At 41.1% G+C, this 13,919-nt stretch overlaps 1 protein-coding gene across 2 annotated transcripts in view; it reads right to left on the bottom strand.

Moving 5' to 3' along the window:
• Positions 1-13,919, bottom strand: part of LOC145692010 (uncharacterized) — a 58,189-nt gene that overhangs the window by 31,154 nt on the left and 13,116 nt on the right. The gene's annotated exons all lie outside the window — the stretch shown is intronic.

Below are 13,919 nucleotides of genomic sequence, written 5' to 3'. Positions count from 1 at the left end.
GGAAACCGTGTGTGTGGTGAACTTTGCTTTTACTCAGTGCATTCTAATGTGAGATACATCAAAGCATTAAACAGTGCTAACTTTTGAAAGTGGTAAAACTCAGTATTACCCATTGACGACGATTTACCATGACAAGTTACTTTTAACATAATTTTTTTTATCACGACACAGTGCTATCTGTAACTCGTATGAAACAGAACTACTCCATCCTAGCACAGGGGAGCATTTACAACTTCCAGTATGGAAGTGGAAACATAAATATACTATATCTCTAGTTGATATATTATAGGCCTGTCACTTCATTTAAGGCAGTGTCTCCTTGGACTTTTGAACAAGGATTCAAGCAATAGGTAAATTGCTTGTTTTACGGACATATAATATGTCCACTACAAGATAATTCATCATCCAGCGTGTTAAATTGAAAGAACATTGCAGCTTCTCCAGTGGAATGATAATGTACAATGACATGGTGACTTCAAGCCAGAACTGTGTGTGCGAGTGATATATCTGCTACTGGAACAGTGCACCTGAACATATTAACATATTTGATCAGTTATATTCTTTAAATTTTATATTCATCAAAGTGTTGCATCAATATTAAAATATGTGTTATTGAATTCCTCCTCTCTGAGACAGTCAGAGACTTTGAACTCACAAAAATGAGGAGCTAAGAAATTCTGTATATAAAATTCCATTTGGTTTTTTTTCTTTCTGAGATCAGACAGATCTCTAAAATTCAAGTTTCCACACATCCTCTTTTATTTTTTTTAGTGAAAAGAAAAATGTGGTGTATATAGATATATATATATAATTTTATAGTGTAGGTGTTTCGTAGTGCACTACTGAAGAAAAGTTCAAAGTTAATGTGTAAATGGAGTGTTAACTTATTCATCATATGTTCCACAAACACGGAAATAAACCGCCATCTTTACCCAGTATTTCCATTGGTCTGTTCTTGCTGCAGGGTGAGTACCTGTTACTAATTCGAAATGTTTTGTTTCAGGAGTGTGAGACAAGGAAGCATTTTCCCTTGTTGTTTGTATATCTGACCAGCTCTCTGAATGGGGCCCAGAGAGTATTATGCCCATAGAACCAATGCTTACAGTCATGAGTATAGTGAGTTTTAAAACAGGCTGCTACCTGTTAGTTTAAAGTTTTTTTTAACCTTTTTGTTATTTGCATAAACTCACTATAGTAGCTTCTAGGCCATGACTGACATACAGATTACCCTGAGATCTGTTATGCTGGATAACTAAATTTCATATGCTCTACCGAATTTATATGTGGCAGTGGCGGCTTCACAGGAGATTTCATTTCTCTCCAAGCAGGGAATTAGGTATGCAGATTCCTGTAATTTGCATATTATATTATATAAATTTTTATCTGATAGTTAAATATTCCCAGCCACTCCACCTTATTTTATTAATTTTATTTGTGTTGGTGGTTCTTGGTATCCTTAGTTTCGGCTCTGGCTACCTGCACCTCACAAAAACTTGGCGCCAACAGCGTTAAGGGCAATAGAGTATCCTTTATATACTCCTTGGTCAGTATACATTTGAAGTAAAATTTTCGGTTTATGTGTTGTCTATCCCTATGAAGATTTCCAAGAACTGCGGTGTCTTGTATGTTGAATTTTTATGTTTTGTGTTTTGAATTATTTGCGTGGTAACAGAGTATTAGAGAATTCAGGCCTATTGAAGTTAGGGGGGAAGTAAACCTTTGTAAATTTTTTGTCTTTATGGTCGTAACAAGAGCGCAGTCTCGTAAAGTGGAAAATATGGACCAACAGTTTGAAAATGAATATTTCGCTCAGAGAGCTGACGAGCTCTCAGAGGAAAGTATTGTTGAAACGCAGGGCGCTAACGAACACACGGACAGCGTAGTGGGAAACGCTGATGTGGTGCAAACGGTTCCGCCAGTCACCGGTATTGAACCAGAAGTGCTTTTGCGGGAGGAAAGGGACGAAACGACTGTAATTACGGATAATGTTGTTAGCCCAGCCATAAACGGAAGTAGCACTATGGAAAATATTAGTAGCTTAAATATAGCGGCAATTTTGAGTGAAATATTATAAGGCCAGCAAAATCTTGAGAATAAATTAGAAAGTAAATTAGAAGAGAGTACCAAGAGTTTAGAGGCTAAATTAGAATCAAAATTAGAAGAAAGTTCAAAGGGATTAGAGAAATTAGAGAGAAAGATAGAAGAAAGTAACAGTAATCTAGGGAACAGCTGTCAGAGGTTAGAACAAAGAGTAGAGACCGGCCTGGAGCAAGTACATAGAGAGACGAAAGACATGTATAAACGTCTCGAGCAGGCCATCGAGTCCAGTAATGCTCGTCTTGAACTCCAGTTGGAGACTGTGAGTTCGAGACTCAAGCACAGTGAACGTGAGCTGACCGAGCGGCTAGAGATCACCACAGTGGAGCTTAGGGGGGAGATCGAAGGCGCTCGTGAAGACCTCAACTCACGCGTTACAGAAACGGCAAATAAACTTGAAGAAAATTATACTGATCTCACCGAGAATATTCAGCGGGTCTCGTCTCGTGTAGAACAGACCACCCTACAGTTAAATAATCAGGTCAGGAGAGTGGAAGTGAGTTTCGCTTCCCAACTAGCTAGACTCAGGGGGGAAATCGAGCAGGAAACGCAGCTCGAGGAAATACGATCGGAGTGCAATGGTAGCATCCAGCAGATGCACGATACCGTTCAAGATGTATGCACTCAATTGGAGAAGAAGATGGAGGAATGGAAAAACTCCATGCAGAAGGAGACGAGTGAGGTGATCGAGGGGCGACTCGCGAACATCTCCGTCTCCTCCACGCAAGACCGACCTCCATCGCCGAACAACACCTCGAGTCGCGACTTGCCCGGTTGTCAACCTGGGAACCTAGCTAAAGCCCACGAGACAGACCCTGTCCCGTCAACGTCTCGCTCATGTAATCATGAGACGAGGCAGAATCTCGCCACAGCATTAGGTCTCATACACAGGGACGTCACTTTGCCTGTTTATATGGGAAACGAGACGGAAACCGAGACATAATTTTCTTCAAGACCTGGACCGATACTTCGAGGTTACTGGGGTACCAGACGAGATGAGATTGAGCTTCATCCCGAGGGCTGTGAGAAATACCTCGTATCAGTGGTTCCAAGTGAACCGGAGTAAAATTAGAACCTATGAAGATTTCGTGTATGAATTCAGGCAGTGCTACTTGAGTGAAGAACGTTTAGCAAATTTGAGGGCTAACATACTAACCTCACACTTCGATAGTCGTGTGCACAAATCCCCAGCAGAATATCTGCTGGATTTGCTGCACAAGAACAGCATCTTGGAGCCGCGTATGTCAGATGCTACATTGTTAAAAGTACTCCCACGGCACTTTTCAAACTGGTTATTTCGGGCTATTGTCTCGTCTCGCCCGAAAACCATTGCAGAATTACTTAATTTAGTTCAAGAACTGCAGTCGTCGATGACGAATCGAGACCAGTTCTTTCAGCAGAACCATAGGAAAGGGGTCAACATGCTCCAGGTGAACATTGACAGCGAGGAAAATAACCCCTCAGGCCTTAGCGGTAAGCAGCTGGCTCGGAAGCAAATAAATAGAACACGAGATAACCAGCGTCCTTACCAGAGACGTAGACAACACACGAACCAAGACAACCAGCGCTCACCTCCTCGTAACCAGAGCAATGTAGGGGGGTCGTCTGGTTGGTCACGTGGGGGGAACTCCCACACCCACCACAACAACAACAGTCGTGGAGCCCGCGGTAGGAGGGGAGGAACGCGCAATGCGGATAGTCAGCGAGGGAATTCCTTCCGACGAGAAGAGGAAGAGATACAGTTACTCGAGCACTATGACCGTGCGCCCCCTCCTCCGCACCAGAATTCCAATGTTACCAGGAGTAACCACTCCTCATCTCCTTCTTCAAGGGAATGAGGATTGTCCGCATATACTTGCGGCGGCGGTAGGATGAACACGGAGGGAACTTGTTCACCCGAGTTGACGAAATTACATCCCAAGTATGTGCGAAATTCAGAAACTAGTTTAGAGAATGAAAATATTGATGATTCTTGCGAAACCGCAGTGAAAGAAATTTATGTAACAGAAGAAGAAAAAGAAGAAAATTGCAATTTGTGTTTACAGATAAAGGCTAAGAAACATTTTAATGAAGGCATGTTAGAAAATAAATTAGTGTTACTAAGTAGGAACGGAGAAAATATAGACATAGATAGGGAAATTTATGAGGAAGCGAATGGCATTTTTAAGAACCTTTTTGACTCTTGTAATGATGCATTACCTGCAAATAACGTCATATCACTACCAGAGATAAGTGTGTGTTTATTTGGAAAAGAAGTAAATTGTTTATTGGATACCGGGGCAACCTGCTCTGCAATTTCGAAAGAAATTTGGGACACCGTCTCAAATAGCCAACCCCCACCCGCATTTTTGAGTGCTAAGAATATACGGGTAACGTCCGCTTTTGGTAGTAAATCAGCGACGCTAATTGGCCAAACTCTGTTAGTCATTGAGATACAAGGGAAGGAATATCATACGTTAGGTATAATAATTTCAGGCTTGAATAGGTCTTTGATACTAGGATCCAACTGTTTCACCGAATCTCGTGCCGTGTTAGACTATGACACCGGCCTTCTACATCTCAAACATCCTCATGATGTAGAAGTGGCGTTTAGATCAGTAGATTGCGAGACTGAGGATCTAGTGGTTCGATGTTTGGAGTTGAATGGAGAGTGCATAAAACCATTTAGTTTATTGGATGAAGTAGATAATGTTAATTGTAATTTTTCCCCGTCAGACGAAAGACGGAAGGCCATACGGGTTAGTGCACAAAATGAGTATAAGACCTCCAGAGAGCAGGCCACTCGTGCCCCAAACTTGGACGATGGAAGGTTCCCAAGTGCCCAAGAAATGGCAGTTCACGTATTCCCACCAGAAGAGTGGATGAAAGTGAAGACTCGCGCCTCCCATTCAGAGATAGAAGAGTTTGTATCGAACTACTCAGATCTCTCAGCCTCCCAAAGAGATAGTTTGAAAGCTGTGCTGCTTAAGCATCAATCCCTTTTTAATGTCAAGCCAGGTTGCATAGCTAACTACGTGCATGAGATTGGAGTAACGGACGAACGTCCAATCAAGACCAAACTCTATCCTTACCCTAAGAGATACAGGAACTTAGTATCCAATGAAATTTCGAGATGGCAAGCGTGGGGGGTGATCAAGAAACAGCCCACGGCGTATATCAACCCACTGGTAGTGACACCTAAGAGTGATGGACGTATTCGAGTCTGTATCGATGGCCGAGCTCTGGCCAAAATATCTGGCGATCTATCTGACAGGCCAATGCCACCCTTATCTGTTCTCCAGGACATATGTGATAATTCTTGGTTCAGCTGCGTAGATGCAACTGAAATGTTCCTACAGATCAAAGTTAAGGAAAGCGACCAAAAATATTTAGGATTTTTACATGAGGGTATCTCCTATGTTTTTCAGAAACTTCCGTTTGGGACTAAACAAAGCCTTGCTTCTTGTGTGAGAGCTTTAGATATGCTTATAGGAACTGAAGCGCGAGAGTACTGCGGCGCGTATGTCGATGATCTGATTTTAGCCGACAGGAGCTTCAGTGATCATCTTGTACACCTCGACAGAGTGTTGGGTTTACTCACTGCGGGTAGCCTAACTCTAAGGCTGAAAAAGTGCAATTTCGCAAGGAAAAGTTTAAACATACTTGGTTTCCAACTTTCTCAATCCGGTATCGGTAAAGATCCGGAGAAAGTGAAGTCGGTGTTAGATTTCAGAACACCCCGGAACGCAAAGGAACTGCGTTCCTTCATTGGCTACTGCCAATATTACAGATGCTTTAGTAGGAAGTACTCGGAAGTTCTCCATCCGTTGTTAACCTACTGAAGAAGAACGTGAGGTTTAAGTGGGAACCCGAACATCAGGCAGCGATGGAGAAGATCAAACAGATCTTCCAAGAAGAAGTTGTGTTGAAGACCGTCCTGCCTGATAAACAACTCATTTTAGAATCTGATGCGTGTGACATTGCATGTTCATCTCTATTGTACCAGCGTGATGATAATGATGACATTAGGATCATTGCGTTCACATCACGCGTGTTCAATGCGGCACAGAAGAATTATTCTATAACTGAAAAGGAGTTCTTTGGACTGATAGATGGTGTTGTTAAATTCAAACAATATTTAGTAGGAACTAAATTCATAATTCGCAGTGACCACCTTGCACTTAAGTTTATTCTATACTGTAGGCTTACAAACCAGCGCATCACCCGGTGGACGATGTTGCTCTCCAATTTTAACTTTGAATTTCAGTTTGTAAAGTCCAACGAAAATTTGAGTGATTATCACTCAAGGTACCCTCCTCACACAGAAGAAGACCTCAGTGTTGCACGGAAGCCTATCCTCCAGGAGTCGCTGATGTCCATCCTGACGGAAATTCCATGTGAGTTGAGGAAGATGATAGCCATACTACCGGAGATGCAGTCTTCAGATCCTGTCTACGGCAAGATCAAGAGAGAAGTAGAAGAGAAGACGGACTCACCAAGAGTGAATGGTGCTTGTCACTGTTTCGAAGTGTTGAACGGACGCTTATGCAAGCGTGACCAGGAAGGAGTCCGAATATGCATTCCAGAAGTGCTAGTAATTCCACTGCTCGATTATTACCATACAGATCGAGGGCACATGTCGGCCAGCAAATTACTACCACTTCTATCAGAATTCTTCGTATGGCCAAAGATGCGAGCAAGAGTTAGGAAATTTTGTTCTTCCTGCGAATTATGCCAGAAAAGCAACCCTCCCCACTGTTATCGGCCGGGACCACTGAATCCCGCCGTAGTGGAGAAGCCAGGCTACCTAGTCTGTGCTGATTGGTTAGGACCAATAACCAAGGGAATTGGGGGAGTCCACTACATTCTAGTGTTCTACGATGCATTTTCTAAACTCATTGGTTTATATGCTTGTAGGAAAGCAAACACTACCACTGCAATAAGGAAACTTAAAGACTACTTAAAGGTAAACCCTAGTGTGGAACTCGTCTGTACAGACAGAGGGTCACCTTTCCAGTCTGACCGCTGGAAAAATGAATTAGCAGACCTTGGTATCAGGCACATTACTTCCACACCATATTATCCCCAGGGAGAAATGGCAGAAGTGGCCGTGAAGGCAACCGTACGTTTACTGCGTAAATTGTGTCATGATAACCAAAGATTGTGGCCCAAATACTTAGAGAAAATAGAGAAGTGTTTGAACTCTGCGAAACACCTGACCACTGGCGTGTCAGCCTATGAATGCCACTTTGGACAGTCTAGAGACATAGCCAGGCTATTCGAGATCCCAGAAGTTGATCAGCGCCATGACGTGCAGAATTACATAGAGATTGCTAGAAAGTATCACAAAAAGAATGCTGCTGCACGAAAGAGAAATTTCGACAAGTCACACCGTACAGTAGAGTACAATGTGGGTGACCTTGTTTTATCTAGAGTTTTCCCGAAGTCGGATGCTCTAGCAGGTGTTTCGAAAAAACTCTTACTCTTATATTCAGGCCCGTGGAAAATTGTCGCTACCACGGGAAAGAATATGTACACACTAGCGGATCCTGCGAAAAATGAGGTCAAGATGACCAGAAATGCCTTCCTCTTAAAACAGTATACTGCTAGAGAAGAAGAAAACCACAGTGGTACTGGTGCAATAGAGACGCAATAGTATCACACATGACGCATCGAACCCCGGACTGGACAACTAGTGTACATATAGTGTAGTGATATAGTGTTATTTTAGTGTAATAGTGTAATAGTGTATTTATGTATTTATGGGGAAATTATGTAATTCAGGTTAAGTAAAGTTAGGGCTTCCTGAATTCTCTACATTTAGCTTTTGTATTGGTAATTCTGTTTATTGTGTTTACTTTGTGATTTACTTAGTATGGTTTTTTTAGTAAACCTATGTTTTATTGTGATTATGTTTCAGTAACAAAAATGTGCCCTCTTTATGATCTACGTCCTGTACTAGCAAGTACAGCACCTAGAATCATAGGGGGGAAATGTAGAAGGCCGAAGTCCTTCTCCTTCATCTGCATATCTAAATGCAGATGAGGGGCACATTTACATATCATTATGTAAATAGATTAATTTGTGATACAATGAATTGCTTGAAAATTAGTATGCATATTGAATATTATCCTATTATTATGATTATTATGTTTAAACACCGAGCGTAGTACGGAAATATTAATACAATATTGTATTATATTGTATTTATTCATGTATGTATTTTCCTTTATAGGCTAATTATATTTGATTTTATTGCGTGCATCTCATTACTGGGTCATTGTATTATATATAGTATACATGGGGATGAAGGAAGATAGTAATTATATTACTCTACATTGGATTAAGTAACTAAGAAACTAAAGCATATTCTATGGAATCATGCATTGAGTTTAAAACCTTGGAAGACGGAGCTATGCTGATAGAGATTTTTTCTCGCGACTCTTCGTCGCCTGGACTACTGTATGTGAGGTCCTTCACAACTCACAGTTGCAGGAAAGCACCAAATGAGTGACAGAATAAGACTCATTATACACAGGAAGGATCCTACTCACTTCCTTTAGTGAAGCAACGCTGAATTGGAAACAGTGCTTACAGACGCTCAACTTCTATTGTTGAAAATGTTGTAAAAATTTTAGCGTCAACATGTGAGTTTTTGGATTTGTATAGGTGTGATTTTGTGAGCAGCGAGCTCGAAGCGTCTCTTCCGCCCCCCCCCTTCACCCATGACCGGTATTGTCAGCGGACGGGCCTAGAATTTTTACCCAGGATGCACAGCAGTTTTGAAATGTTTACTTTATTTTGATTCATTTTTCTATGTAAAATATTAATATTAACGTATTACGCTCACTCGTTCTTGGAAATACCGTTCTAAAATTCATGACTATTTTTGTCAACGTGTATCCCTTTCGTACAAGACATTTGGCTCTTGTGATTGTCAAAATTAATAATAACTAAAGATGTTTCCGCTCTCTCTCTTCTACAAACATGGATCCGATTAGTAGCAGACAGTTTTGAAAGACAGCCGCAGGAAAATGGGCTTATTTCAAGTACTGTGAGAGATGACAGTTTATGAAACTATTATAAATGTATTCTATGTAAAATTTGCTTTATTTCTGTATATAGTATCATGTATTTCTCTTATTTGTAGTATTAGTTACAAGTGAAAATAATTATGTGTTTTGGGAAACTCCATAGACTTCTGTTGTGAACAGGATTTTCAAATGTTACCGCTATTTGAAATGAGGGCAGCACATGTCAAAGGATGGCTGGGAGAATGAGCAGCCAGAGCAGGCTTCCGAGATGGTATTTGCGGAAGACCTCCCAGTAGAATCGCCGGAGGCACTAAACCCTTTGTTGAAAGACTCGAAAAGGAGCGAGTCCTTCCTTTTCTTGGTCCTTCCGTTTAATATACTTGTTCGGTCAGTGAACAAGGAAGTTCGTTCTTAGCTCTAGAAGAGTAAACTTGATTCGACTGCGGGAGGAAGTCATCTATACTTCCTTAAGTATCGGGTAGTTTTGACCCAGGAATCGTGTGAGCATCGGTCTCCCAAGGATTTCCTGTTGTAACATACATGAACCGACATGTATCGGGAAACCGTGTGTGTGGTGAACTTTGCTTTTACTCAGTGCATTCTAATGTGAGATACATCAAAGCATTAAACAGTGCTAACTTTTGAAAGTGGTAAAACTCAGTATTACCCATTGACGACGATTTACCATGACAAGTTACTTTTAACATAATTTTTTTTATCACGACACAGTGCTATCTGTAACTCGTATGAAACAGAACTACTCCATCCTAGCACAGGGGAGCATTTACAACTTCCAGTATGGAAGTGGAAACATAAATATACTATATCTCTAGTTGATATATTATAGGCCTGTCACTTCATTTAAGGCAGTGTCTCCTTGGACTTTTGAACAAGGATTCAAGCAATAGGTAAATTGCTTGTTTTACGGACATATAATATGTCCACTACAAGATAATTCATCATCCAGCGTGTTAAATTGAAAGAACATTGCAGCTTCTCCAGTGGAATGATAATGTACAATGACATGGTGACTTCAAGCCAGAACTGTGTGTGCGAGTGATATATCTGCTACTGGAACAGTGCACCTGAACATATTAACATATTTGATCAGTTATATTCTTTAAATTTTATATTCATCAAAGTGTTGCATCAATATTAAAATATGTGTTATTGAATTCCTCCTCTCTGAGACAGTCAGAGACTTTGAACTCACAAAAATGAGGAGCTAAGAAATTCTGTATATAAAATTCCATTTGGTTTTTTTTCTTTCTGAGATCAGACAGATCTCTAAAATTCAAGTTTCCACACATCCTCTTTTATTTTTTTTAGTGAAAAGAAAAATGTGGTGTATATAGATATATATATAATTTTATAGTGTAGGTGTTTCGTAGTGCACTACTGAAGAAAAGTTCAAAGTTAATGTGTAAATGGAGTGTTAACTTATTCATCATATGTTCCACAAACACGGAAATAAACCGCCATCTTTACCCAGTATTTCCATTGGTCTGTTCTTGCTGCAGGGTGAGTACCTGTTACTAATTCGAAGTGTTTTGTTTCAGGAGTGTGAGACAAGGAAGCATTTTCCCTTGTTGTTTGTATATCTGACCAGCTCTCTGAATGGGGCCCAGAGAATATTATGCCCATAGAACCAATGCTTACAGTCATGAGTATAGTGAGTTTTAAAACAGGCTGCTACCTGTTAGTTTAAAGTTTTTTTAACCTTTTTGTTATTTGCATAAACTCACTATAGTAGCTTCTAGGCCATGACTGACATACAGATTACCCTGAGATCTGTTATGCTGGATAACTAAATTTCATATGCTCTACCGAATTTATATGAGGCAGTGGCGGCTTCACAGGAGATTTCATTTCTCTCCAAGCAGGGAATTAGGTATGCAGATTCCTGTAATTTGCATATTATATTATATAAATTTTTATCTGATAGTTAAATATTCCCAGCCACTCCACCTTATTTTATTAATTTTATTTGTGTTGGTGGTTCTTGGTATCCTTAGTTTCGGCTCTGGCTACCTGCACCTCACAAGGTGTACGTCTCCCTGTGTGAGTATTTATGGATGTGGGTGTGTGGTACTTTTTCGAGAACTACTGACCAGATCTAAACCAAATTTCGTAGGCAGGTCACAGGTAGCCCATTGTGTAAAGAATAAATATATTTAGTGGCCTATGTCGGGCAGGGACAGCCTTTGCTTCATTTGGCTAAGCCAGAGTTTTGTTAGACGAGAGCTTTTGAGTTTGGTTCACCGATTGTCTCAATCATTTTTTGTAGTTATTATTATTATTTTTTTTTGTCATTTTTATCTCCCGATGTAAATATGCGGGAGCTTGTGGTGTCACTTCAGATGTTAGTGTGTATGAACGCGGTATTTTATTTCTCGGTAACTAATGGCCATATCTAAACCAAATTTTGTTGGCACGTAACCCATTGTCTAAGGAATACAGATCACTATATTTGGTGGCCAAACTCAATTAAGAATAGGCTCGTCTCAGCTCTTATGTATTACTTTACAATACTCGGTAACTACTGTTCAAGTCTGAACGAACTTCTGTTGGCAAGTAGTCTATTGTATTAGGAATAAAGATCGTTATAATTGGTGGTCGAGCTCGGCCAGGGAGAAGCTTGGCTTGCCTTGTATATAGTAGTTTATTTATCAGTAACTACCGGCCGATCTGAACGAAACTTGGTAGACAAGTAGCCCGACATAAGAGGTTATGAGTCTAGCCATAAATACTGTCACAAACTTTTGGCTTTGACTGTAGAATCTGTTGTGCAGGTGGCAAGGTACAATTTAGCTCAAGGTCAGCCCTGGCCAGTGTGTGTCGCACAGGGAAAGAGAACGGGGGGATCTGCTTCGTTTGAGCATGGAGTGGGGTAAGTACGAAAATAGAGTTGAAGTGATTGCCTTGCATAAGGGTGGAAATTCACCAAGTGAAATTTTCAAACTGCTGAAACATCTGAAAATCAGCAAAAGATTTGTTTACCGCACAATCCAGCGGTTTACTGTGACCGGCAGTATACGTGACCGGCCAAGGGATGGTCGTCCTCGCAGTGTGAGAACAGTGGCAGCTCTTAAAGCAGTGGCTGCTCGTGTGCGGCGAAATCCACTCCGGAAGCAGAAGATCATGACACGGGAGCTCAACATGACCCCAAGATCAATGTCCAGGTTACTTTCTGAAGACCTGAAGGCCAGAGCTTATCGGCGGAGCAAGGAGCATTTCTTGACACCACAGCTGAAGCAGCAGAGGAAACTGAAAGCAATGCAGCTCCTACAGCGGTACGCCAACAATGGACATCGGAAAATCCTATTTACCGACGAGAAAATCTTTACCATTGAAGATAGCTTTAACTGCCAAAATGATAGGATATATGCGGCAAGCTCTCGAGAAGCTTGTGGGAGAGTTCCTAAGGTTCAGAGAGGTCACCACCCCTCCTTAGTCATGGTTTGGTAGGAGGTGAGCTATGAATTCCACGCCAGACTTCACTTTTGTGAGCAAGGTGTAAAAAAGGGTGCCAGGGTATATGTGGAAACTGTTCTGGAGCCTATTGTGAAGGACTTGAGTGACACCATGTTTAACAATGATCACTGGACCTTCCAGCAAGATTCTGCACCAGCTCATAAGGTAAGGGTGACACAACAGTGGTTGGAGGCCAATGCATCAGATTTCATCTCCAGTACTGAGTGGCCTTCTGGTAGCCCCGATTTAAACCCTATGTACTACAAAGTGTGGGCATTGATTTTCTGATTGATACTCTCCGTACTGCAATAGATGACTGGTCCAACCCTGTGTGCGTGCCAATGGTGGACATTTTGAAGTTTGATAGGTGCCAATTGTAAAGAATGTATGTGGTTATAGCATATTAAAAGAAAGTTGAAAAATCTCAAACCGTATTTCATATGTTCACAAAAAGGTGTGTGACAGAATTTATGTCTAGACTAGGTAATTGGTGGTCGAGCTCGGCCAGGGAGAGGCTTGGCTTACCTTGTATATAGTAGTTTATTTCTCAGTAACTACTGGCCGATCTGAACGAAACTTGGTAGGTTAGTAGCCCGGCATCAGAGTTTATGATCCACATCTTCAGACGCTGGATTCTTCTGAGTCCAGTTCACCAATTCTCTTCCGCTTGTTCAATACTAATGTCTTATATGATTTGATCCATTCTATTAAAAAGTTATGATGATTATTGTTTAAATTAACTTTTATGTAAATGACGGCATCTCTCCTCTCCGACCAATTGGTATTGCGCACGCCGTGTCCGTACATCTGTCCTTTTCATAATGCCAATTCTAAGCTGCATTGTCGGACACTGATAAGACAGAAATGTGCTATTAACAGGAACCGGCCTGCCCTTCTGATATCCGGTGTTCTCCTTCTGGAAGACAATGCGGGATCGCACTCCGCGGTGGCAACGCAAAACCATCTTACCAGTTGGTCGGGAGTACCTTGCCTATCCGCAGTACAGTTTCGCCAGTCTTTCTTCGTTGATAAAGGCTGCAAGTGGAAGACACTTGGGAATCAATGATGAAATGAAGACAGCCGTCAAGTCTTATCTGTATGTAATTTTTTAAAAGAGAACTTTCTAAATTTTGCAAAGCAGTATGATAAATGCATCAATGTCCTTGATTCTTGATGTAGAAAAATAAAGTAATCGTTGTCTTTTATTTACACAGTATATCAAGAGTTCCTTCATGGCTAAGCGGTTAGCGTACGCGCCTTTGGCGTAGAAGACCCAGGTACGATTCCCGGCGGAAGCTCATGTGGTTCGGATTCCACATTAGGATTTGGGATGAG

This window comes from Thermobia domestica, chromosome 8 (assembly GCF_964235325.1).
Source record: "Thermobia domestica chromosome 8, izTheDome1.hap1.1, whole genome shotgun sequence".
NCBI lineage: Eukaryota > Metazoa > Arthropoda > Insecta > Zygentoma > Lepismatidae > Thermobia > Thermobia domestica.
The sequence above is the reverse complement of the archived record's forward strand: the minus strand, read 5'-3'. Positions and strand labels throughout refer to the sequence as shown.